The sequence below is a fragment of the Falco cherrug genome, chromosome W (genome assembly GCF_023634085.1).
Source record: "Falco cherrug isolate bFalChe1 chromosome W, bFalChe1.pri, whole genome shotgun sequence".
Classification (NCBI taxonomy): Eukaryota; Metazoa; Chordata; class Aves; order Falconiformes; family Falconidae; genus Falco; species Falco cherrug.
The window spans coordinates 10490961-10513217 of record NC_073719.1 but is presented as its reverse complement, the minus strand read 5'-3'; positions in this window follow the sequence as shown (position 1 = coordinate 10513217).

Genomic DNA, 22257 nt, shown 5'->3' with positions numbered 1-22257 from the left:
TTTCTGGCACCTTCCCCGGTGGAGTTGTGCATGGGGTGTGTTTGGAACATTTTGTCACCAGCCGAGTCCAAAATTCAGCGCTTCCCCATCTCAGCCCAGAAAGCAGGTAGAACAAGTTTTGTGGCGCCTTTCAGCTGCCTACCGGGGTACTGTAAAAACTACCAACAGAACTCCTTTCTGGCACCTTCCCCGGTGGAGTTGTGCATGGGGTGTGTTTGGAACATTTTGTCACCAGCCGAGTCCAAAATTCAGCGGTTCCCCGTCTCAGCCCAGAAAGCAGGTAGAACATCTTTTGTGGCGCCTTTCAGCTGCCTACCGGGGGTACTGTAAAAACTACCAAGAAAACTCCTTTCTGGCACCTTCCCCGGTGGAGTTGTGCATGGGGTGTGTTTGGAACATTTTGTCACCAGCCGAGTCCAAAATTCAGCGCTTCCCCATCCAGCCCAGAAAGCAGGTAGAACATCTTTTGTGGCGCCTTTCAGCTGCCTACCGGGGAAGTGTAAAAACTACCAACAGAACTCCTTTCTGGCACCTTCCCCGGTGGAGTTGTGTATGGGGTGTGTTTGGAACATTTTGTCACCAGCCGAGTCCAAAATTCAGCGCTTCCCCATCTCAGCCCAGAAAGCAGGTAGAACTAGTTTTTTGGCGCCTTTCAGCTGCCTACCGGGGTACTGTAAAAACTACCAAGAGAACTCCTTTCTGGCACCTTCCCCGGTGGAGTTGTGCATGGGGTGTGTTTGGAACATTTTGTCACCAGCCGAGTCCAAAATTCAGCGGTTCCCCATCTCAGCCCAGAAAGCAGGTAGAACAAGTTTTGTGGCGCCTTTCAGCTGCCTACCGGGGTACTGTAAAAACTACCAAGAGAACTCCTTTCTGGCACCTTCCCCGGTGGAGTTGTGCATGGGGTGTGTTTGGAACATTTTGTCACCAGCCGAGTCCAAAATTCAGCGCTTCCCCATCTCAGCCCAGAAAGCAGGTAGAACAACTTTTGTGGTGCCTTTCAGCTGCCTACCGGGGTACTGTAAAAACTACCAAGAGAACTCCTTTCTGGCACCTTCCCCGGTGGAGTTGTGCATGCGGTGTGTTTGGAACATTTTGTCACCAGCCGAGTCCAAAATTCAGCGCTTCCCCATCTCAGCCCAGAAAGCAGGTAGAACGAGTTTTGTGGCGCCGTTCAGCTGCCTACCGGGGCACTGTAAAAACTACCAAGAGAACTCCTTTCTGGCACCTTCCCCGGTGGAGTTGTGCATGGGGTGTGTTTGGAACATTTTGTCACCAGCCGAGTCCAAAATTCAGCGCTTCCCCATCTCAGCCCAGAAAGCAGGTAGAACAAGTTTTGTGGCGCCTTTCAGCTGCCTACCGGGGTAGTGTAAAAACTAAAAAGAGAACTCCTTTCTGGCACCTTCCCCGGTGGAGTTGTGCATGGGGTGTGTTTGGAACATTTTGTCTCCAGCCGAGTCGAAAATTCAGCGGTTCCCCATCTCAGCCCAGAAAGCAGGTAGAACATCTTTTGTGGTGCCTTTCAGCTGCCTACCGGGGTACTGTAAAAACTACCAACAGAATTCCTTTCTGGCACCTTCCCCGGTGGAGTTGTGCATGGGGTGTGTTTGGAACATTTTGTCACCAGCCGAGTCCAAAATTCAGCGCTTCCCCATCTCAGCCCAGAAAGCAGGTAGAACAAGTTTTGTGGCGCCTTTCAGCTGCCTACCGGGGCACTGTAAAAACTACCAACAGAACTCCTTTCTGGCACCTTCCCCGGTGCAGTTGTGCATGGGGTGTGTTTGGAACATTTTGTCACCAGCCGAGTCCAAAATTCAGCGCTTCCCCATCTCAGCCCAGAAAGCAGGTAGAACAACTTTTGTGGTGCCTTTCAGCTGCCTACCGGGGTACTGTAAAAACTACCAAGAGAATTCCTTTCTGGCACCTTCCCCGGTGGAGTTGTGCATGGGGTGTGTTTGGAACATTTTGTCACCAGCCGAGTCCAAAATTAAGCGCTTCCCCATCTCAGCCCAGAAAGCAGGTAGAACAAGTTTTGTGGCGCCTTTCAGCTGCCTACCGGGGTACTGTAAAAACTACCAAGAGAACTCCTTTCTGGCACCTTCCCCGGTGGAGTTGTGCATGGGGTGTGTTTGGAACATTTTGTCACCAGCCGAGTCCAAAATTCAGCGGTTCCCCATCTCAGCCCAGAAAGCAGGTAGAACATCTTTTTGTGATGCCTTTCAGCTGCCTACCGGGGTACTGTAAAAACTACCAGAGAATTCCTTTCTGGCACCTTCCCCGGTGGAGTTGTGCATGGGGTGTGTTTGGAACATTTTGTCACCAGCCGAGTCCAAAATTCAGCGCTTCCCCATCTCAGCCCAGAAAGCAGGTAGAACAAGTTTTGTGGCGCCTTTCAGCTGCCTACCGGGGTACTGTAAAAACTACCAAGAGAACTCCTTGCTGGCACCTTCCCCGGTGCAGTTGTGCATGGGGTGTGTTTGGAACATTTTGTCACCAGCCGAGTCCAAAATTCAGCGCTTCCCCATCTCAGCCCAGAAAGCAGGTAGAACAACTTTTGTGGTGCCTTTCAGCTGCCTACCGGGGCACTGTAAAAACTACCAAGAGAATTCCTTTCTGGCACCTTCCCCGGTGGAGTTGTGCATGGGGTGTGTTTGGAACATTTTGTCACCAGCCGAGTCCAAAATTCAGCGCTTCCCCATCTCAGCCCAGAAAGCAGGTAGAACAACTTTTGTGGCGCCTTTCAGCTGCCTACCGGGGTACTGTAAAAACTACCAAGAGAACTCCTTTCTGGCACCTTCCCCGGTGGAGTTGTGCATGGGGTGTGTTTGGAACATTTTGTCACCAGCCGAGTCCAAAATTCAGCGCTTCCCCATCTCAGCCCAGAAAGCAGGTAGAACATCTTTTGTGGTGCCTTTCAGCTGCCTACCGGGGTACTGTAAAAACTACCAACAGAATTCCTTTCTGGCACCTTCCCCGGTGGAGTTGTGCATGGGGTGTGTTTGGAACATTTTGTCACCAGCCGAGTCCAAAATTCAGCGCTTCCCCATCTCAGCCCAGAAAGCAGGTAGAACAACTTTTGTGGCGCCTTTCAGCTGCCTACCGGGGTACTGTAAAAACTACCAAGAGAACTCCTTCTGGCACCTTCCCCGGTGGAGTTGTGCATGGGGTGTGTTTGGAACATTTTGTCACCAGCCGAGTCCAAAATTCAGCGCTTCCCCATCTCAGCCCAGAAAGCAGGTAGAACAACTTTTGTGGCGCCTTTCAGCTGCCTACCGGGGTACTGTAAAAACTACCAAGAGAATTCCTTTCTGGCACCTTCCCCGGTGGAGTTGTGCATGGGGTGTGTTTGGAACATTTTGTCACCAGCCGAGTCCAAAATTCAGCGCTTCCCCATCTCAGCCCAGAAAGCAGGTAGAACAAGTTTTGTGGCGCCTTTCAGCTGCCTACCGGGGTACTGTAAAAACTACCAAGAGAACTCCTTGCTGGCACCTTCCCCGGTGCAGTTGTGCATGGGGTGTGTTTGGAACATTTTGTCACCAGCCGAGTCCAAAATTAAGCGCTTCCCCATCTCAGCCCAGAAAGCAGGTAGAACAACTTTTGTGGTGCCTTTCAGCTGCCTACCGGGGCACTGTAACAACTACCAAGAGAATTCCATTCTGGCACCTTCCCCGGTGGAGTTGTGCATGGGGTGTGTTTGGAACATTTTGTCACCAGCCGAGTCCAAAATTCAGCGCTTCCCCATCTCAGCCCAGAAAGCAGTTAGAACAAGTTTTGTGGCGCCTTTCAGCTGCCTACCGGGTTACTGTAAAAACTACCAAGAGAACTCCTTCTGGCACCTTCCCCGGTGGAGTTGTGCATGGGGTGTGTTTGGAACATTTTGTCACCAGCCGAGTCCAAAATTCAGCGCTTCCCCATCTCAGCCCAGAAAGCAGGTAGAACAACTTTTGTGGCGCCTTTCAGCTGCCTACCGGGGTACTGTAAAAACTACCAAGAGAACTCCTTTCTGGCACCTTCCCCGGTGGAGTTGTGCATGGGGTGTGTTTGGAACATTTTGTCACCAGCCGAGTCCAAAATTCAGCGGTTCCCCATCTCAGCCCAGAAAGCAGGTAGAACAAGTTTTGTGGCGCCTTTCAGCTGCCTACCGGGGTACTGTAAAAACTACCAAGAGAACTCCTTTCTGGCACCTTCCCCGGTGGAGTTGTGCATGGGGTGTGTTTGGAACATTTTGTCACCAGCCGAGTCCAAAATTCAGCGGTTCCACATCTCAGCCCAGAAAGCAGGTAGAACATCTTTTGTGGTGCCTTTCAGCTGCCTACCGGGGTACTGTAAAAACTACCAACAGAATTCCTTTCTGGCACCTTCCCCGGTGGAGTTGTGCATGGGGTGTGTTTGGAACATTTTGTCACCAGCCGAGTCCAAAATTCAGCGGTTCCCCGTCTCAGCCCAGAAAGCAGGTAGAACAAGTTTTGTGGCGCCTTTCAGCTGCCTACCGGGGTACAGTAAAAACTACCAAGAGAATTCCTTTCTGGCACCTTCCCCGGTGGAGTTGTGCATGGGGTGTGTTTGGAACATTTTGTCACCAGCCGAGTCCAAAATTCAGCGGTTCCCCATCTCAGCCCAGAAAGCAGGTAGAACAAGTTTTGTGGCGCCTTTCAGCTGCCTACCGGGATACTGTAAAAACTACCAAGAGAACTCCTTTCTGGCACCTTCCCCGGTGGAGTTGTGCATGGGGTGTGTTTGGAACATTTTGTCACCAGCCGAGTCCAAAATTCAGCGCTTCCCCATCTCAGCCCAGAAAGCAGGTAGAACAAGTTTTGTGGCGCCTTTCAGCTGCCTACCGGGGTACTGTAAAAACTACCAAGAGAACTCCTTTCTGGCACCTTCCCCGGTGGAGTTGTGCATGGGGTGTGTTTGGAACATTTTGTCACCAGCCGAGTCCAAAATTCAGCGCTTCCCCATCTCAGCCCAGAAAGCAGGTAGAACAACTTTTGTGGTGCCTTTCAGCTGCCTACCGGGGTACTGTAAAAACTACCAAGAGAACTCCTTTCTGGCACCTTCCCCGGTGGAGTTGTGCATGCGGTGTGTTTGGAACATTTTGTCACCAGCCGAGTCCAAAATTCAGCGCTTCCCCATCTCAGCCCAGAAAGCAGGTAGAACGAGTTTTGTGGCGCCGTTCAGCTGCCTACCGGGGCACTGTAAAAACTACCAAGAGAACTCCTTTCTGGCACCTTCCCCGGTGGAGTTGTGCATGGGGTGTGTTTGGAACATTTTGTCACCAGCCGAGTCCAAAATTCAGCGCTTCCCCATCTCAGCCCAGAAAGCAGGTAGAACAACTTTTGTGGCGCCTTTCAGCTGCCTACCGGGGTACTGTAAAAACTACCAAGAGAACTCCTTTCTGGCACCTTCCCCGGTGGAGTTGTGCATGGGGTGTGTTTGGAACATTTTGTCACCAGCCGAGTCCAAAATTCAGCGCTTCCCCATCTCAGCCCAGAAAGCAGGTAGAACATCTTTTGTGGTGCCTTTCAGCTGCCTACCGGGGTACTGTAAAAACTACCAACAGAATTCCTTTCTGGCACCTTCCCCGGTGGAGTTGTGCATGGGGTGTGTTTGGAACATTTTGTCACCAGCCGAGTCCAAAATTCAGCGCTTCCCCATCTCAGCCCAGAAAGCAGGTAGAACAAGTTTTGTGGTGCCTTTCAGCTGCCTACCGGGGCACTGTAAAAACTACCAAGAGAATTCCTTTCTGGCACCTTCCCCGGTGGAGTTGTGCATGGGGTGTGTTTGGAACATTTTGTCACCAGCCGAGTCCAAAATTCAGCGCTTCCCCATCTCAGCCCAGAAAGCAGGTAGAACAACTTTTGTGGCGCCTTTCAGCTGCCTACCGGGGTACTGTAAAAACTACCAAGAGAACTCCTTCTGGCACCTTCCCCGGTGGAGTTGTGCATGGGGTGTGTTTGGAACATTTTGTCACCAGCCGAGTCCAAAATTCAGCGCTTCCCCATCTCAGCCCAGAAAGCAGGTAGAACAACTTTTGTGGCGCCTTTCAGCTGCCTACCGGGGTACTGTAAAAACTACCAAGAGAATTCCTTTCTGGCACCTTCCCCGGTGGAGTTGTGCATGGGGTGTGTTTGGAACATTTTGTCACCAGCCGAGTCCAAAATTCAGCGCTTCCCCATCTCAGCCCAGAAAGCAGGTAGAACAAGTTTTGTGGCGCCTTTCAGCTGCCTACCGGGGTACTGTAAAAACTACCAAGAGAACTCCTTGCTGGCACCTTCCCCGGTGGAGTTGTGCATGGGGTGTGTTTGGAACATTTTGTCACCAGCCGAGTCCAAAATTCAGCGCTTCCCCATCTCAGCCCAGAAAGCAGGTAGAACAAGTTTTGTGGCGCCTTTCAGCTGCCTACCGGGTTACTGTAAAAACTACCAAGAGAACTCCTTCTGGCACCTTCCCCGGTGGAGTTGTGCATGGGGTGTGTTTGGAACATTTTGTCACCAGCCGAGTCCAAAATTCAGCGCTTCCCCATCTCAGCCCAGAAAGCAGGTAGAACAACTTTTGTGGCGCCTTTCAGCTGCCTACCGGGGTACTGTAAAAACTACCAAGAGAACTCCTTTCTGGCACCTTCCCCGGTGGAGTTGTGCATGGGGTGTGTTTGGAACATTTTGTCACCAGCCGAGTCCAAAATTCAGCGGTTCCCCATCTCAGCCCAGAAAGCAGGTAGAACAAGTTTTGTGGCGCCTTTCAGCTGCCTACCGGGGTACTGTAAAAACTACCAAGAGAACTCCTTTCTGGCACCTTCCCCGGTGGAGTTGTGCATGGGGTGTGTTTGGAACATTTTGTCACCAGCCGAGTCCAAAATTCAGCGGTTCCACATCTCAGCCCAGAAAGCAGGTAGAACATCTTTTGTGGTGCCTTTCAGCTGCCTACCGGGGTACTGTAAAAACTACCAACAGAATTCCTTTCTGGCACCTTCCCCGGTGGAGTTGTGCATGGGGTGTGTTTGGAACATTTTGTCACCAGCCGAGTCCAAAATTCAGCGGTTCCCCGTCTCAGCCCAGAAAGCAGGTAGAACAAGTTTTGTGGCGCCTTTCAGCTGCCTACCGGGGTACAGTAAAAACTACCAACAGAATTCCTTTCTGGCACCTTCCCCGGTGGAGTTGTGCATGGGGTGTGTTTGGAACATTTTGTCACCAGCCGAGTCCAAAATTCAGCGGTTCCCCATCTCAGCCCAGAAAGCAGGTAGAACAAGTTTTGTGGCGCCTTTCAGCTGCCTACCGGGGTACTGTAAAAACTACCAACAGAACTCCTTTCTGGCACCTTCCCCGGTGGAGTTGTGCATGGGGTGTGTTTGGAACATTTTGTCACCAGCCGAGTCCAAAATTCAGCGCTTCCCCATCTCAGCCCAGAAAGCAGGTAGAACAAGTTTTGTGGCGCCTTTCAGCTGCCTACCGGGGTACTGTAAAAACTACCAAGAGAACTCCTTTCTGGCACCTTCCCCGGTGGAGTTGTGCATGGGGTGTGTTTGGAACATTTTGTCACCAGCCGAGTCCAAAATTCAGCGCTTCCCCATCTCAGCCCAGAAAGCAGGTAGAACAAGTTTTGTGGTGCCTTTCAGCTGCCTACCGGGGTACTGTAAAAACTACCAAGAGAACTCCTTTCTGGCACCTTCCCCGGTGGAGTTGTGCATGCGGTGTGTTTGGAACATTTTGTCACCAGCCGAGTCCAAAATTCAGCGCTTCCCCATCTCAGCCCAGAAAGCAGGTAGAACGATTTTTGTGGCGCCGTTCAGCTGCCTACCGGGGCACTGTAAAAACTACCAAGAGAACTCCTTTCTGGCACCTTCCCCGGTGGAGTTGTGCATGGGGTGTGTTTGGAACATTTTGTCACCAGCCGAGTCCAAAATTCAGCGCTTCCCCATCTCAGCCCAGAAAGCAGGTAGAACAACTTTTGTGGCGCCTTTCAGCTGCCTACCGGGGTACTGTAAAAACTACCAAGAGAACTCCTTTCTGGCACCTTCCCCGGTGGAGTTGTGCATGGGGTGTGTTTGGAACATTTTGTCACCAGCCGAGTCCAAAATTCAGCGCTTCCCCATCTCAGCCCAGAAAGCAGGTAGAACATCTTTTGTGGTGCCTTTCAGCTGCCTACCGGGGTACTGTAAAAACTACCAACAGAATTCCTTTCTGGCACCTTCCCCGGTGGAGTTGTGCATGGGGTGTGTTTGGAACATTTTGTCACCAGCCGAGTCCAAAATTCAGCGCTTCCCCATCTCAGCCCAGAAAGCAGGTACAACAAGTTTTGTGGTGCCTTTCAGCTGCCTACCGGGGCACTGTAAAAACTACCAAGAGAATTCCTTTCTGGCACCTTCCCCGGTGGAGTTGTGCATGGGGTGTGTTTGGAACATTTTGTCACCAGCCGAGTCCAAAATTCAGCGCTTCCCCATCTCAGCCCAGAAAGCAGGTAGAACAACTTTTGTGGCGCCTTTCAGCTGCCTACCGGGGTACTGTAAAAACTACCAAGAGAACTCCTTCTGGCACCTTCCCCGGTGGAGTTGTGCATGGGGTGTGTTTGGAACATTTTGTCACCAGCCGAGTCCAAAATTCAGCGCTTCCCCATCTCAGCCCAGAAAGCAGGTAGAACAACTTTTGTGGCGCCTTTCAGCTGCCTACCGGGGTACTGTAAAAACTACCAAGAGAATTCCTTTCTGGCACCTTCCCCGGTGGAGTTGTGCATGGGGTGTGTTTGGAACATTTTGTCACCAGCCGAGTCCAAAATTCAGCGCTTCCCCATCTCAGCCCAGAAAGCAGGTAGAACAAGTTTTGTGGCGCCTTTCAGCTGCCTACCGGGGTACTGTAAAAACTACCAAGAGAACTCCTTGCTGGCACCTTCCCCGGTGCAGTTGTGCATGGGGTGTGTTTGGAACATTTTGTCACCAGCCGAGTCCAAAATTCAGCGCTTCCCCATCTCAGCCCAGAAAGCAGGTAGAACAAGTTTTGTGGTGCCTTTCAGCTGCCTACCGGGGCACTGTAACAACTACCAAGAGAATTCCTTTCTGGCACCTTCCCCGGTGGAGTTGTGCATGGGGTGTGTTTGGAACATTTTGTCACCAGCCGAGTCCAAAATTCAGCGCTTCCCCATCTCAGCCCAGAAAGCAGGTAGAACAACTTTTGTGGCGCCTTTCAGCTGCCTACCGGGTTACTGTAAAAACTACCAAGAGAACTCCTTCTGGCACCTTCCCCGGTGGAGTTGTGCATGGGGTGTGTTTGGAACATTTTGTCACCAGCCGAGTCCAAAATTCAGCGCTTCCCCATCTCAGCCCAGAAAGCAGGTAGAACAACTTTTGTGGCGCCTTTCAGCTGCCTACCGGGGTACTGTAAAAACTACCAAGAGAACTCCTTTCTGGCACCTTCCCCGGTGGAGTTGTGCATGGGGTGTGTTTGGAACATTTTGTCACCAGCCGAGTCCAAAATTCAGCGCTTCCCCATCTCAGCCCAGAAAGCAGGTAGAACATCTTTTGTGGTGCCTTTCAGCTGCCTACCGGGGTACTGTAAAAACTACCAACAGAATTCCTTTCTGGCACCTTCCCCGGTGGAGTTGTGCATGGGGTGTGTTTGGAACATTTTGTCACCAGCCGAGTCCAAAATTCAGCGCTTCCCCATCTCAGCCCAGAAAGCAGGTAGAACAAGTTTTGTGGTGCCTTTCAGCTGCCTACCGGGGTACTGTAAAAACTACCAAGAGAACTCCTTTCTGGCACCTTCCCCGGTGGAGTTGTGCATGGGGTGTGTTTGGAACATTTTGTCACCAGCCGAGTCCAAAATTCAGCGCTTCCCCATCTCAGCCGAGAAAGCAGGTAGAACAAGTTTTGTGGCGCCTTTCAGCTGCCTACCGGGGTACTGTAAAAACTACCAAGAGAACTCCTTTCTGGCACCTTCCCCGGTGGAGTTGTGCATGGGGTGTGTTTGGAACATTTTGTCACCAGCCGAGTCCAAAATTCAGCGCTTCCCCATCTCAGCCCAGAAAGCAGGTAGAACAACTTTTGTGGTGCCTTTCAGCTGCCTACCGGGGTACTGTAAAAACTACCAAGAGAACTCCTTTCTGGCACCTTCCCCGGTGGAGTTGTGCATGCGGTGTGTTTGGAACATTTTGTCACCAGCCGAGTCCAAAATTCAGCGCTTCCCCATCTCAGCCCAGAAAGCAGGTAGAACGAGTTTTGTGGCGCCGTTCAGCTGCCTACCGGGGCACTGTAAAAACTACCAAGAGAACTCCTTTCTGGCACCTTCCCCGGTGGAGTTGTGCATGGGGTGTGTTTGGAACATTTTGTCACCAGCCGAGTCCAAAATTCAGCGCTTCCCCATCTCAGCCCAGAAAGCAGGTAGAACAAGTTTTGTGGCGCCTTTCAGCTGCCTACCGGGGTAGTGTAAAAACTAAAAAGAGAACTCCTTTCTGGCACCTTCCCCGGTGGAGTTGTGCATGGGGTGTGTTTGGAACATTTTGTCTCCAGCCGAGTCGAAAATTCAGCGGTTCCCCATCTCAGCCCAGAAAGCAGGTAGAACAACTTTTGTGGTGCCTTTCAGCTGCCTACCGGGGCACTGTAAAAACTACCAAGAGAATTCCTTTCTGGCACCTTCCCCGGTGGAGTTGTGCATGGGGTGTGTTTGGAACATTTTGTCACCAGCCGAGTCCAAAATTCAGCGCTTCCCCATCTCAGCCCAGAAAGCAGGTAGAACAAGTTTTGTGGCGCCTTTCAGCTGCCTACCGGGGTACTGTAAAAACTACCAAGAGAACTCCTTGCTGGCACCTTCCCCGGTGCAGTTGTGCATGGGGTGTGTTTGGAACATTTTGTCACCAGCCGAGTCCAAAATTCAGCGCTTCCCCATCTCAGCCCAGAAAGCAGGTAGAACAACTTTTGTGGTGCCTTTCAGCTGCCTACCGGGGCACTGTAACAACTACCAAGAGAATTCCTTTCTGGCACCTTCCCCGGTGGAGTTGTGCATGGGGTGTGTTTGGAACATTTTGTCACCAGCCGAGTCCAAAATTCAGCGCTTCCCCATCTCAGCCCAGAAAGCAGGTAGAACAAGTTTTGTGGCGCCTTTCAGCTGCCTACCGGGTTACTGTAAAAACTACCAAGAGAACTCCTTCTGGCACCTTCCCCGGTGGAGTTGTGCATGGGGTGTGTTTGGAACATTTTGTCACCAGCCGAGTCCAAAATTCAGCGCTTCCCCATCTCAGCCCAGAAAGCAGGTAGAACAACTTTTGTGGCGCCTTTCAGCTGCCTACCGGGGTACTGTAAAAACTACCAAGAGAACTCCTTTCTGGCACCTTCCCCGGTGGAGTTGTGCATGGGGTGTGTTTGGAACATTTTGTCACCAGCCGAGTCCAAAATTCAGCGCTTCCCCATCTCAGCCCAGAAAGCAGGTAGAACATCTTTTGTGGTGCCTTTCAGCTGCCTACCGGGGTACTGTAAAAACTACCAACAGAATTCCTTTCTGGCACCTTCCCCGGTGGAGTTGTGCATGGGGTGTGTTTGGAACATTTTGTCACCAGCCGAGTCCAAAATTCAGCGCTTCCCCATCTCAGCCCAGAAAGCAGGTAGAACAAGTTTTGTGGTGCCTTTCAGCTGCCTACCGGGGTACTGTAAAAACTACCAAGAGAACTCCTTTCTGGCACCTTCCCCGGTGGAGTTGTGCATGGGGTGTGTTTGGAACATTTTGTCACCAGCCGAGTCCAAAATTCAGCGCTTCCCCATCTCAGCCGAGAAAGCAGGTAGAACAAGTTTTGTGGCGCCTTTCAGCTGCCTACCAGGGTACTGTAAAAACTACCAAGAGAACTCCTTTCTGGCACCTTCCCCGGTGGAGTTGTGCATGGGGTGTGTTTGGAACATTTTGTCACCAGCCGAGTCCAAAATTCAGCGCTTCCCCATCTCAGCCCAGAAAGCAGGTAGAACAACTTTTGTGGTGCCTTTCAGCTGCCTACCGGGGTACTGTAAAAACTACCAAGAGAACTCCTTTCTGGCACCTTCCCCGGTGGAGTTGTGCATGCGGTGTGTTTGGAACATTTTGTCACCAGCCGAGTCCAAAATTCAGCGCTTCCCCATCTCAGCCCAGAAAGCAGGTAGAACGAGTTTTGTGGCGCCGTTCAGCTGCCTACCGGGGCACTGTAAAAACTACCAAGAGAACTCCTTTCTGGCACCTTCCCCGGTGGAGTTGTGCATGGGGTGTGTTTGGAACATTTTGTCTCCAGCCGAGTCGAAAATTCAGCGGTTCCCCATCTCAGCCCAGAAAGCAGGTAGAACAACTTTTGTGGTGCCTTTCAGCTGCCTACCGGGGCACTGTAAAAACTACCAAGAGAATTCCTTTCTGGCACCTTCCCCGGTGGAGTTGTGCATGGGGTGTGTTTGGAACATTTTGTCACCAGCCGAGTCCAAAATTCAGCGCTTCCCCATCTCAGCCCAGAAAGCAGGTAGAACAACTTTTGTGGCGCCTTTCAGCTGCCTACCGGGGTACTGTAAAAACTACCAAGAGAACTCCTTTCTGGCACCTTCCCCGGTGGAGTTGTGCATGGGGTGTGTTTGGAACATTTTGTCACCAGCCGAGTCCAAAATTCAGCGCTTCCCCATCTCAGCCCAGAAAGCAGGTAGAACATCTTTTGTGGTGCCTTTCAGCTGCCTACCGGGGTACTGTAAAAACTACCAAGAGAATTCCTTTCTGGCACCTTCCCCGGTGGAGTTGTGCATGGGGTGTGTTTGGAACATTTTGTCACCAGCCGAGTCCAAAATTCAGCGCTTCCCCATCTCAGCCCAGAAAGCAGGTAGAACAAGTTTTGTGGTGCCTTTCAGCTGCCTACCGGGGCACTGTAAAAACTACCAAGAGAATTCCTTTCTGGCACCTTCCCCGGTGGAGTTGTGCATGGGGTGTGTTTGGAACATTTTGTCACCAGCCGAGTCCAAAATTCAGCGCTTCCCCATCTCAGCCCAGAAAGCAGGTAGAACAACTTTTGTGGCGCCTTTCAGCTGCCTACCGGGGTACTGTAAAAACTACCAAGAGAACTCCTTCTGGCACCTTCCCCGGTGGAGTTGTGCATGGGGTGTGTTTGGAACATTTTGTCACCAGCCGAGTCCAAAATTCAGCGCTTCCCCATCTCAGCCCAGAAAGCAGGTAGAACAACTTTTGTGGCGCCTTTCAGCTGCCTACCGGGGTACTGTAAAAACTACCAAGAGAATTCCTTTCTGGCACCTTCCCCGGTGGAGTTGTGCATGGGGTGTGTTTGGAACATTTTGTCACCAGCCGAGTCCAAAATTCAGCGCTTCCCCATCTCAGCCCAGAAAGCAGGTAGAACAAGTTTTGTGGCGCCTTTCAGCTGCCTACCGGGGTACTGTAAAAACTACCAAGAGAACTCCTTGCTGGCACCTTCCCCGGTGCAGTTGTGCATGGGGTGTGTTTGGAACATTTTGTCACCAGCCGAGTCCAAAATTCAGCGCTTCCCCATCTCAGCCCAGAAAGCAGGTAGAACAACTTTTGTGGTGCCTTTCAGCTGCCTACCGGGGCACTGTAACAACTACCAAGAGAATTCCTTTCTGGCACCTTCCCCGGTGGAGTTGTGCATGGGGTGTGTTTGGAACATTTTGTCACCAGCCGAGTCCAAAATTCAGCGCTTCCCCATCTCAGCCCAGAAAGCAGGTAGAACAAGTTTTGTGGCGCCTTTCAGCTGCCTACCGGGTTACTGTAAAAACTACCAAGAGAACTCCTTCTGGCACCTTCCCCGGTGGAGTTGTGCATCGGTGTGTTTGGAACATTTTGTCACCAGCCGAGTCCAAAATTCAGCGCTTCCCCATCTCAGCCCAGAAAGCAGGTAGAACAACTTTTGTGGCGCCTTTCAGCTGCCTACCGGGGTACTGTAAAAACTACCAAGAGAACTCCTTTCTGGCACCTTCCCCGGTGGAGTTGTGCATGGGGTGTGTTTGGAACATTTTGTCACCAGCCGAGTCCAAAATTCAGCGCTTCCCCATCTCAGCCCAGAAAGCAGGTAGAACATCTTTTGTGGTGCCTTTCAGCTGCCTACCGGGGTACTGTAAAAACTACCAACAGAATTCCTTTCTGGCACCTTCACCGGTGGAGTTGTGCATGGGGTGTGTTTGGAACATTTTGTCACCAGCCGAGTCCAAAATTCAGCGCTTCCCCATCTCAGCCCAGAAAGCAGGTAGAACGAGTTTTGTGGCGCCGTTCAGCTGCCTACCGGGGCACTGTAAAAACTACCAAGAGAACTCCTTTCTGGCACCTTCCCCGGTGGAGTTGTGCATGGGGTGTGTTTGGAACATTTTGTCACCAGCCGAGTCCAAAATTCAGCGGTTCCACATCTCAGCCCAGAAAGCAGGTAGAACATCTTTTGTGGTGCCTTTCAGCTGCCTACCGGGGTACTGTAAAAACTACCAACAGAATTCCTTTCTGGCACCTTCCCCGGTGGAGTTGTGCATGGGGTGTGTTTGGAACATTTTGTCACCAGCCGAGTCCAAAATTCAGCGGTTCCCCGTCTCAGCCCAGAAAGCAGGTAGAACAAGTTTTGTGGCGCCTTTCAGCTGCCTACCGGGGTACAGTAAAAACTACCAACAGAACTCCTTTCTGGCACCTTCCCCGGTGGAGTTATGCATGGGGTGTGTTTGGAACATTTTGTCACCAGCCGAGTCCAAAATTCAGCGGTTCCCCGTCTCAGCCCAGAAAGCAGGTAGAACATCTTTTGTGGCGCCTTTCAGCTGCCTACCGGGGTACTGTAAAAACTACCAAGAAAACTCCTTTCTGGCACCTTCCCCGGTGGAGTTGTGCATGGGGTGTGTTTGGAACATTTTGTCACCAGCCGAGTCCAAAATTCAGCGCTTCCCCATCCAGCCCAGAAAGCAGGTAGAACATCTTTTGTGGCGCCTTTCAGCTGCCTACCGGGGAAGTGTAAAAACTACCAACAGAACTCCTTTCTGGCACCTTCCCCGGTGGAGTTGTGTATGGGGTGTGTTTGGAACATTTTGTCACCAGCCGAGTCCAAAATTCAGCGCTTCCCCATCTCAGCCCAGAAAGCAGGTAGAACTAGTTTTTTGGCGCCTTTCAGCTGCCTACCGGGGTACTGTAAAAACTACCAAGAGAACTCCTTTCTGGCACCTTCCCCGGTGGAGTTGTGCATGGGGTGTGTTTGGAACATTTTGTCACCAGCCGAGTCCAAAATTCAGCGGTTCCCCATCTCAGCCGAGAAAGCAGGTAGAACAAGTTTTGTGGCGCCTTTCAGCTGCCTACCGGGGTACTGTAAAAACTACCAAGAGAACTCCTTTCTGGCACCTTCCCCGGTGGAGTTGTGCATGGGGTGTGTTTGGAACATTTTGTCACCAGCCGAGTCCAAAATTCAGCGCTTCCCCATCTCAGCCCAGAAAGCAGGTAGAACAACTTTTGTGGTGCCTTTCAGCTGCCTACCGGGGTACTGTAAAAACTACCAAGAGAACTCCTTTCTGGCACCTTCCCCGGTGGAGTTGTGCATGGGGTGTGTTTGGAACATTTTGTCACCAGCCGAGTCCAAAATTCAGCGCTTCCCCATCTCAGCCCAGAAAGCAGGTAGAACGAGTTTTGTGGCGCCGTTCAGCTGCCTACCGGGGCACTGTAAAAACTACCAAGAGAACTCCTTTCTGGCACCTTCCCCGGTGGAGTTGTGCATGGGGTGTGTTTGGAACATTTTGTCACCAGCCGAGTCCAAAATTCAGCGCTTCCCCATCTCAGCCCAGAAAGCAGGTAGAACAAGTTTTGTGGCGCCTTTCAGCTGCCTACCGGGGTAGTGTAAAAACTAACAACAGAACTCCTTTCTGGCACCTTCCCCGGTGGAGTTGTGCATGGGGTGTGTTTGGAACATTTTGTCACCAGCCGAGTCCAAAATTCAGCGGTTCCCCATCTCAGCCCAGAAAGCAGGTAGAACATCTTTTGTGGTGCCTTTCAGCTGCCTACCGGGGTACTGTAAAAACTACCAACAGAATTCCTTTCTGGCACCTTCCCCGGTGCAGTTGTGCATGGGGTGTGTTTGGAACATTTTGTCACCAGCCGAGTCCAAAATTCAGCGCTTCCCCATCTCAGCCCAGAAAGCAGGTAGAACAACTTATGTGGTGCCTTTCAGCTGCCTACCGGGGTACTGTAAAAACTACCAAGAGAATTCCTTTCTGGCACCTTCCCCGGTGGAGTTGTGCATGGGGTGTGTTTGGAACATTTTGTCACCAGCCGAGTCCAAAATTCAGCGCTTCCCCGTCTCAGCCCAGAAAGCAGGTAGAACAAGTTTTGTGGCGCCTTTCAGCTGCCTACCGGGGTACTGTAAAAACTACCAAGAGAACTCCTTTCTGGCACCTTCCCCGGTGGAGTTGTGCATGGGGTGTGTTTGGAACATTTTGTCACCAGCCGAGTCCAAAATTCAGCGGTTCCCCATCTCAGCCCAGAAAGCAGGTAGAACATCTTTTGTGGTGCCTTTCAGCTGCCTACCGGGGTACTGTAAAAACTACCAAGAGAACTCCTTGCTGGCACCTTCCCCGGTGCAGTTGTGCATGGGGTGTGTTTGGAACATTTTGTCACCAGCCGAGTCCAAAATTCAGCGCTTCCCCATCTCAGCCCAGAAAGCAGGTAGAACAACTTTTGTGGTGCCTTTCAGCTGCCTACCGGGGCACTGTAACAACTACCAAGAGAATTCCTTTCTGGCACCTTCCCCGGTGGAGTTGTGCATGGGGTGTGTTTGGAACATTTTGTCACCAGCCGAGTCCAAAATTCAGCGCTTCCCCATCTCAGCCCAGAAAGCAGGTAGAACAAGTTTTGTGGCGCCTTTCAGCTGCCTACCGGGGTACTGTAAAAACTACCAAGAGAACTCCTTCTGGCACCTTCCCCGGTGGAGTTGTGCATGGGGTGTGTTTGGAACATTTTGTCACCAGCCGAGTCCAAAATTCAGCGCTTCCCCATCTCAGCCCAGAAAGCAGGTAGAACATCTTTTGTGGTGCCTTTCAGCTGCCTACCGGGGTACTGTAAAAACTACCAAGAGAATTCCTTTCTGGCACCTTCCCCGGTGGAGTTGTGCATGGGGTGTGTTTGGAACATTTTGTCACCAGCCGAGTCCAAAATTCAGCGCTTCCCCATCTCAGCCCAGAAAGCAGGTAGAACAAGTTTTGTGGCGCCTTTCAGCTGCCTACCGGGGTACTGTAAAAACTACCAAGAGAACTCCTTGCTGGCACCTTCCCCGGTGCAGTTGTGCATGGGGTGTGTTTGGAACATTTTGTCACCAGCCGAGTCCAAAATTCAGCGCTTCCCCATCTCAGCCCAGAAAGCAGGTAGAACAACTTTTGTGGTGCCTTTCAGCTGCCTACCGGGGCACTGTAAAAACTACCAAGAGAATTCCTTTCTGGCACCTTCCCCGGTGGAGTTGTGCATGGGGTGTGTTTGGAACATTTTGTCACCAGCCGAGTCCAAAATTCAGCGGTTCCCCATCTCAGCCCAGAAAGCAGGTAGAACAAGTTTTGTGGCGCCTTTCAGCTGCCTACCGGGGTACTGTAAAAACTACCAAGAGAACTCCTTCTGGCACCTTCCCCAGTGGAGTTGTGCATGGGGTGTGTTTGGAACATTTTGTCACCAGCCGAGTCCAAAATTCAGCGCTTCCCCATCTCAGCCCAGAAAGCAGGTAGAACTAGTTTTGTGGCGCCTTTCAGCTGCCTACCGGGGTACTGTAAAAACTACCAACAGAATTCCTTTCTGGCACCTTCCCCGGTGGAGTTGTGCATGGGGTGTGTTTGGAACATTTTGTCACCAGCCGAGTCCAAAATTCAGCGGTTCCCCGTCTCAGCCCAGAAAGCAGGTAGAACAAGTTTTGTGGCGCCTTTCAGCTGCCTACCGGGGTACAGTAAAAACTACCAAGAGAATTCCTTTCTGGCACCTTCCCCGGTGGAGTTGTGCATGGGGTGTGTTTGGAACATTTTGTCACCAGCCGAGTCCAAAATTCAGCGCTTCCCCATCTCAGCCCAGAAAGCAGGTAGAACAAGTTTTGTGGCGCCTTTCAGCTGCCTACCGGGGCAGTGCAAAAACTACCAAGAGAACTCCTTTCCTGCACCTTCCCCAGTGGAGTTGTGCATGGGGTGTGTTTGGAACATTTTGTCACCAGCCGAGTCCAAAATTCAGCGGTTCCCCATCTCAGCCCAGAAAGCAGGTAGAACAAGTTTTGTGGCGCCTTTCAGCTGCCTACCGGGGCACTGTAAAAACTACCAACAGAACTCCTTTCTGGCACCTTCCCCGGTGGAGTTGTGCATGGGGTGTGTTTGGAACATTTTGTCACCAGCCGAGTCCAAAATTCAGCGCTTCCCCATCTCAGCCCAGAAAGCAGGTAGAACTAGTTTTTTGGCGCCTTTCAGCTGCCTACCGGGGTACTGTAAAAACTACCAAGAGAACTCCTTTCTGGCACCTTCCCCGGTGGAGTTGTGCATGGGGTGTGTTTGGAACATTTTGTCACCAGCCGAGTCCAAAATTCAGCGCTTCCCCATCTCAGCCCAGAAAGCAGGTAGAACAACTTTTGTGGTGCCTTTCAGCTGCCTACCGGGGTACTGTAAAAACTACCAACAGAATTCCTTTCTGGCACCTTCCCCGGTGGAGTTGTGCATGGGGTGTGTTTGGAACATTTTGTCACCAGCCGAGTCCAAAATTCAGCGCTTCCCCATCTCAGCCCAGAAAGCAGGTAGAACAAGTTTTGTGGCGCCTTTCAGCTGCCTACCGGGGCACTGTAAAAACTACCAACAGAACTCCTTTCTGGCACCTTCCCCAGTGGAGTTGTGCATGGGGTGTGTTTGGAACATTTTGTCACCAGCCGAGTCCAAATTCAGCGGTTCCCCATCTCAGCCCAGAAAGCAGGTAGAATATCTTTTGTGGTGCCTTTCAGCTGCCTACCGGGGTACTGTAAAAACTACCAACAGAACTCCTTTCTGGCACCTTCCCCGGTGGAGTTGTGCATGGGGTGTGTTTGGAACATTTTGTCACCAGCCGAGTCCAAAATTCAGCGCTTCCCCATCTCAGCCCAGAAAGCAGGTAGAACAAGTTTTGTGGCGCCTTTCAGCTGCCTACCGGGGTACTGTAAAAACTACCAAGAGAACTCCTTTCTGGCACCTTCCCCGGTGGAGTTGTGCATGGGGTGTGTTTGGAACATTTTGTCACCAGCCGAGTCCAAAATTCAGCGCTTCCCCATCTCAGCCCAGAAATCAGGTAGAACAAGTTTTGTGGCGCCTTTCAGCTGCCTACCGGGGTACTGTAAAAACTACCAAGAGAATTCCTTTCTGGCACCTTCCCCGGTGAAGTTGTGCATGGGGTGTGTTTGGAACATTTTGTCACCAGCCGAGTCCAAAATTCAGCGCTTCCCCATCTCAGCCCAGAAAGCAGGTAGAAGAAGTTTTGTGGCGCCTTTCAGCTGCCTACCGGGGCACTGTAAAAACTACCAAGAGAACTCCTTTCTGGCACCTTCCCCGGTGGAGTTGTGCATGGGGTGTGTTTGGAACATTTTGTCACCAGCCGAGTCCAAAATTCAGCGCTTCCCCAACTCAGCCCAGAAAGCAGGTAGAACAAGTTTTGTGGCGCCTTTCAGCTTCCTACCCGAGCAATGTAAAAAGTACCAACAGAACTCCTTTCTGGCACCTTTCCTGGTGGAGTTGTGCATGGGGTGTGTTTGGAACATTTTGTCACCAGCCGAGTCCAAAATTCAGCGGTTCCCCGTCTCAGCCCAGAAAGCAGGTAGAACAAGTTTTGTGGCGCCTTTCAGCTGCCTACCGGGGTACTGTAAAAACTACCAAGAGAATTCCTTTCTGGCACCTTCCCCGGTGGAGTTGTGCATGGGGTGTGTTTGGAACATTTTGTCACCAGCCGAGTCCAAAATTCAGCGCTTCCCCATCTCAGCCCAGAAAGCAGGTAGAACAACTTTTGTGGCGCCTTTCAGCTGCCTACCGGGGTACTGTAAAAACTACCAAGAGAACTCCTTTCTGGCACCTTCCCCGGTGGAGTTGTGCATGCGGTGTGTTTGGAACATTTTGTCACCAGCCGAGTCCAAAATTCAGCGCTTCCCCATCTCAGCCCAGAAAGCAGGTAGAACGAGTTTTGTGGCGCCGTTCAGCTGCCTACCGGGGCACTGTAAAAACTACCAAGAGAACTCCTTTCTGGCACCTTCCCCGGTGGAGTTGTGCATGGGGTGTGTTTGGAACATTTTGTCACCAGCCGAGTCCAAAATTCAGCGCTTCCCCATCTCAGCCCAGAAAGCAGGTAGAACAAGTTTTGTGGCGCCTTTCAGCTGCCTACCGGGGCAGTGCAAAAACTACCAAGAGAACTCCTTTCTGGCACCTTCCCCAGTGGAGTTGTGCATGGGGTGTGTTTGGAACATTTTGTCACCAGCCGAGTCCAAAATTCAGCGGTTCCCCATCTCAGCCCAGAAAGCAGGTAGAACAAGTTTTGTGGCGCCTTTCAGCTGCCTACCGGGGCACTGTAAAAACTACCAACAGAACTCCTTTCTGGCACCTTCCCCGGTGGAGTTGTGCATGGGGTGTGTTTGGAACATTTTGTCACCAGCCGAGTCCAAAATTCAGCGCTTCCCCATCTCAGCCCAGAAAGCAGGTAGAACTAGTTTTTTGGCGCCTTTCAGCTGCCTACCGGGGTACTGTAAAAACTACCAAGAGAACTCCTTTCTGGCACCTTCCCCGGTGGAGTTGTGCATGGGGTGTGTTTGGAACATTTTGTCACCAGCCGAGTCCAAAATTCAGCGCTTCCCCATCTCAGCCCAGAAAGCAGGTAGAACAACTTTTGTGGTGCCTTTCAGCTGCCTACCGGGGTACTGTAAAAACTACCAACAGAATTCCTTTCTGGCACCTTCCCCGGTGGAGTTGTGCATGGGGTGTGTTTGGAACATTTTGTCACCAGCCGAGTCCAAAATTCAGCGCTTCCCCATCTCAGCCCAGAAAGCAGGTAGAACAAGTTTTGTGGCGCCTTTCAGCTGCCTACCGGGGCACTGTAAAAACTACCAACAGAACTCCTTTCTGGCACCTTCCCCAGTGGAGTTGTGCATGGGGTGTGTTTGGAACATTTTGTCACCAGCCGAGTCCAAATTCAGCGGTTCCCCATCTCAGCCCAGAAAGCAGGTAGAATATCTTTTGTGGTGCCTTTCAGCTGCCTACCGGGGTACTGTAAAAACTACCAACAGAACTCCTTTCTGGCACCTTCCCCGGTGGAGTTGTGCATGGGGTGTGTTTGGAACATTTTGTCACCAGCCGAGTCCAAAATTCAGCGCTTCCCCATCTCAGCCCAGAAAGCAGGTAGAACAAGTTTTGTGGCGCCTTTCAGCTGCCTACCGGGGTACTGTAAAAACTACCAAGAGAACTCCTTTCTGGCACCTTCCCCGGTGGAGTTGTGCATGGGGTGTGTTTGGAACATTTTGTCACCAGCCGAGTCCAAAATTCAGCGCTTCCCCATCTCAGCCCAGAAATCAGGTAGAACAAGTTTTGTGGCGCCTTTCAGCTGCCTACCGGGGTACTGTAAAAACTACCAAGAGAATTCCTTTCTGGCACCTTCCCCGGTGAAGTTGTGCATGGGGTGTGTTTGGAACATTTTGTCACCAGCCGAGTCCAAAATTCAGCGCTTCCCCATCTCAGCCCAGAAAGCAGGTAGAAGAAGTTTTGTGGCGCCTTTCAGCTGCCTACCGGGGCACTGTAAAAACTACCAAGAGAACTCCTTTCTGGCACCTTCCCCGGTGGAGTTGTGCATGGGGTGTGTTTGGAACATTTTGTCACCAGCCGAGTCCAAAATTCAGCGCTTCCCCAACTCAGCCCAGAAAGCAGGTAGAACAAGTTTTGTGGCGCCTTTCAGCTTCCTACCCGAGCAATGTAAAAAGTACCAACAGAACTCCTTTCTGGCACCTTTCCTGGTGGAGTTGTGCATGGGGTGTGTTTGGAACATTTTGTCACCAGCCGAGTCCAAAATTCAGCGGTTCCCCGTCTCAGCCCAGAAAGCAGGTAGAACAAGTTTTGTGGCGCCTTTCAGCTGCCTACCGGGGTACTGTAAAAACTACCAAGAGAATTCCTTTCTGGCACCTTCCCCGGTGGAGTTGTGCATGGGGTGTGTTTGGAACATTTTGTCACCAGCCGAGTCCAAAATTCAGCGCTTCCCCATCTCAGCCCAGAAAGCAGGTAGAACAACTTTTGTGGCGCCTTTCAGCTGCCTACCGGGGTACTGTAAAAACTACCAAGAGAACTCC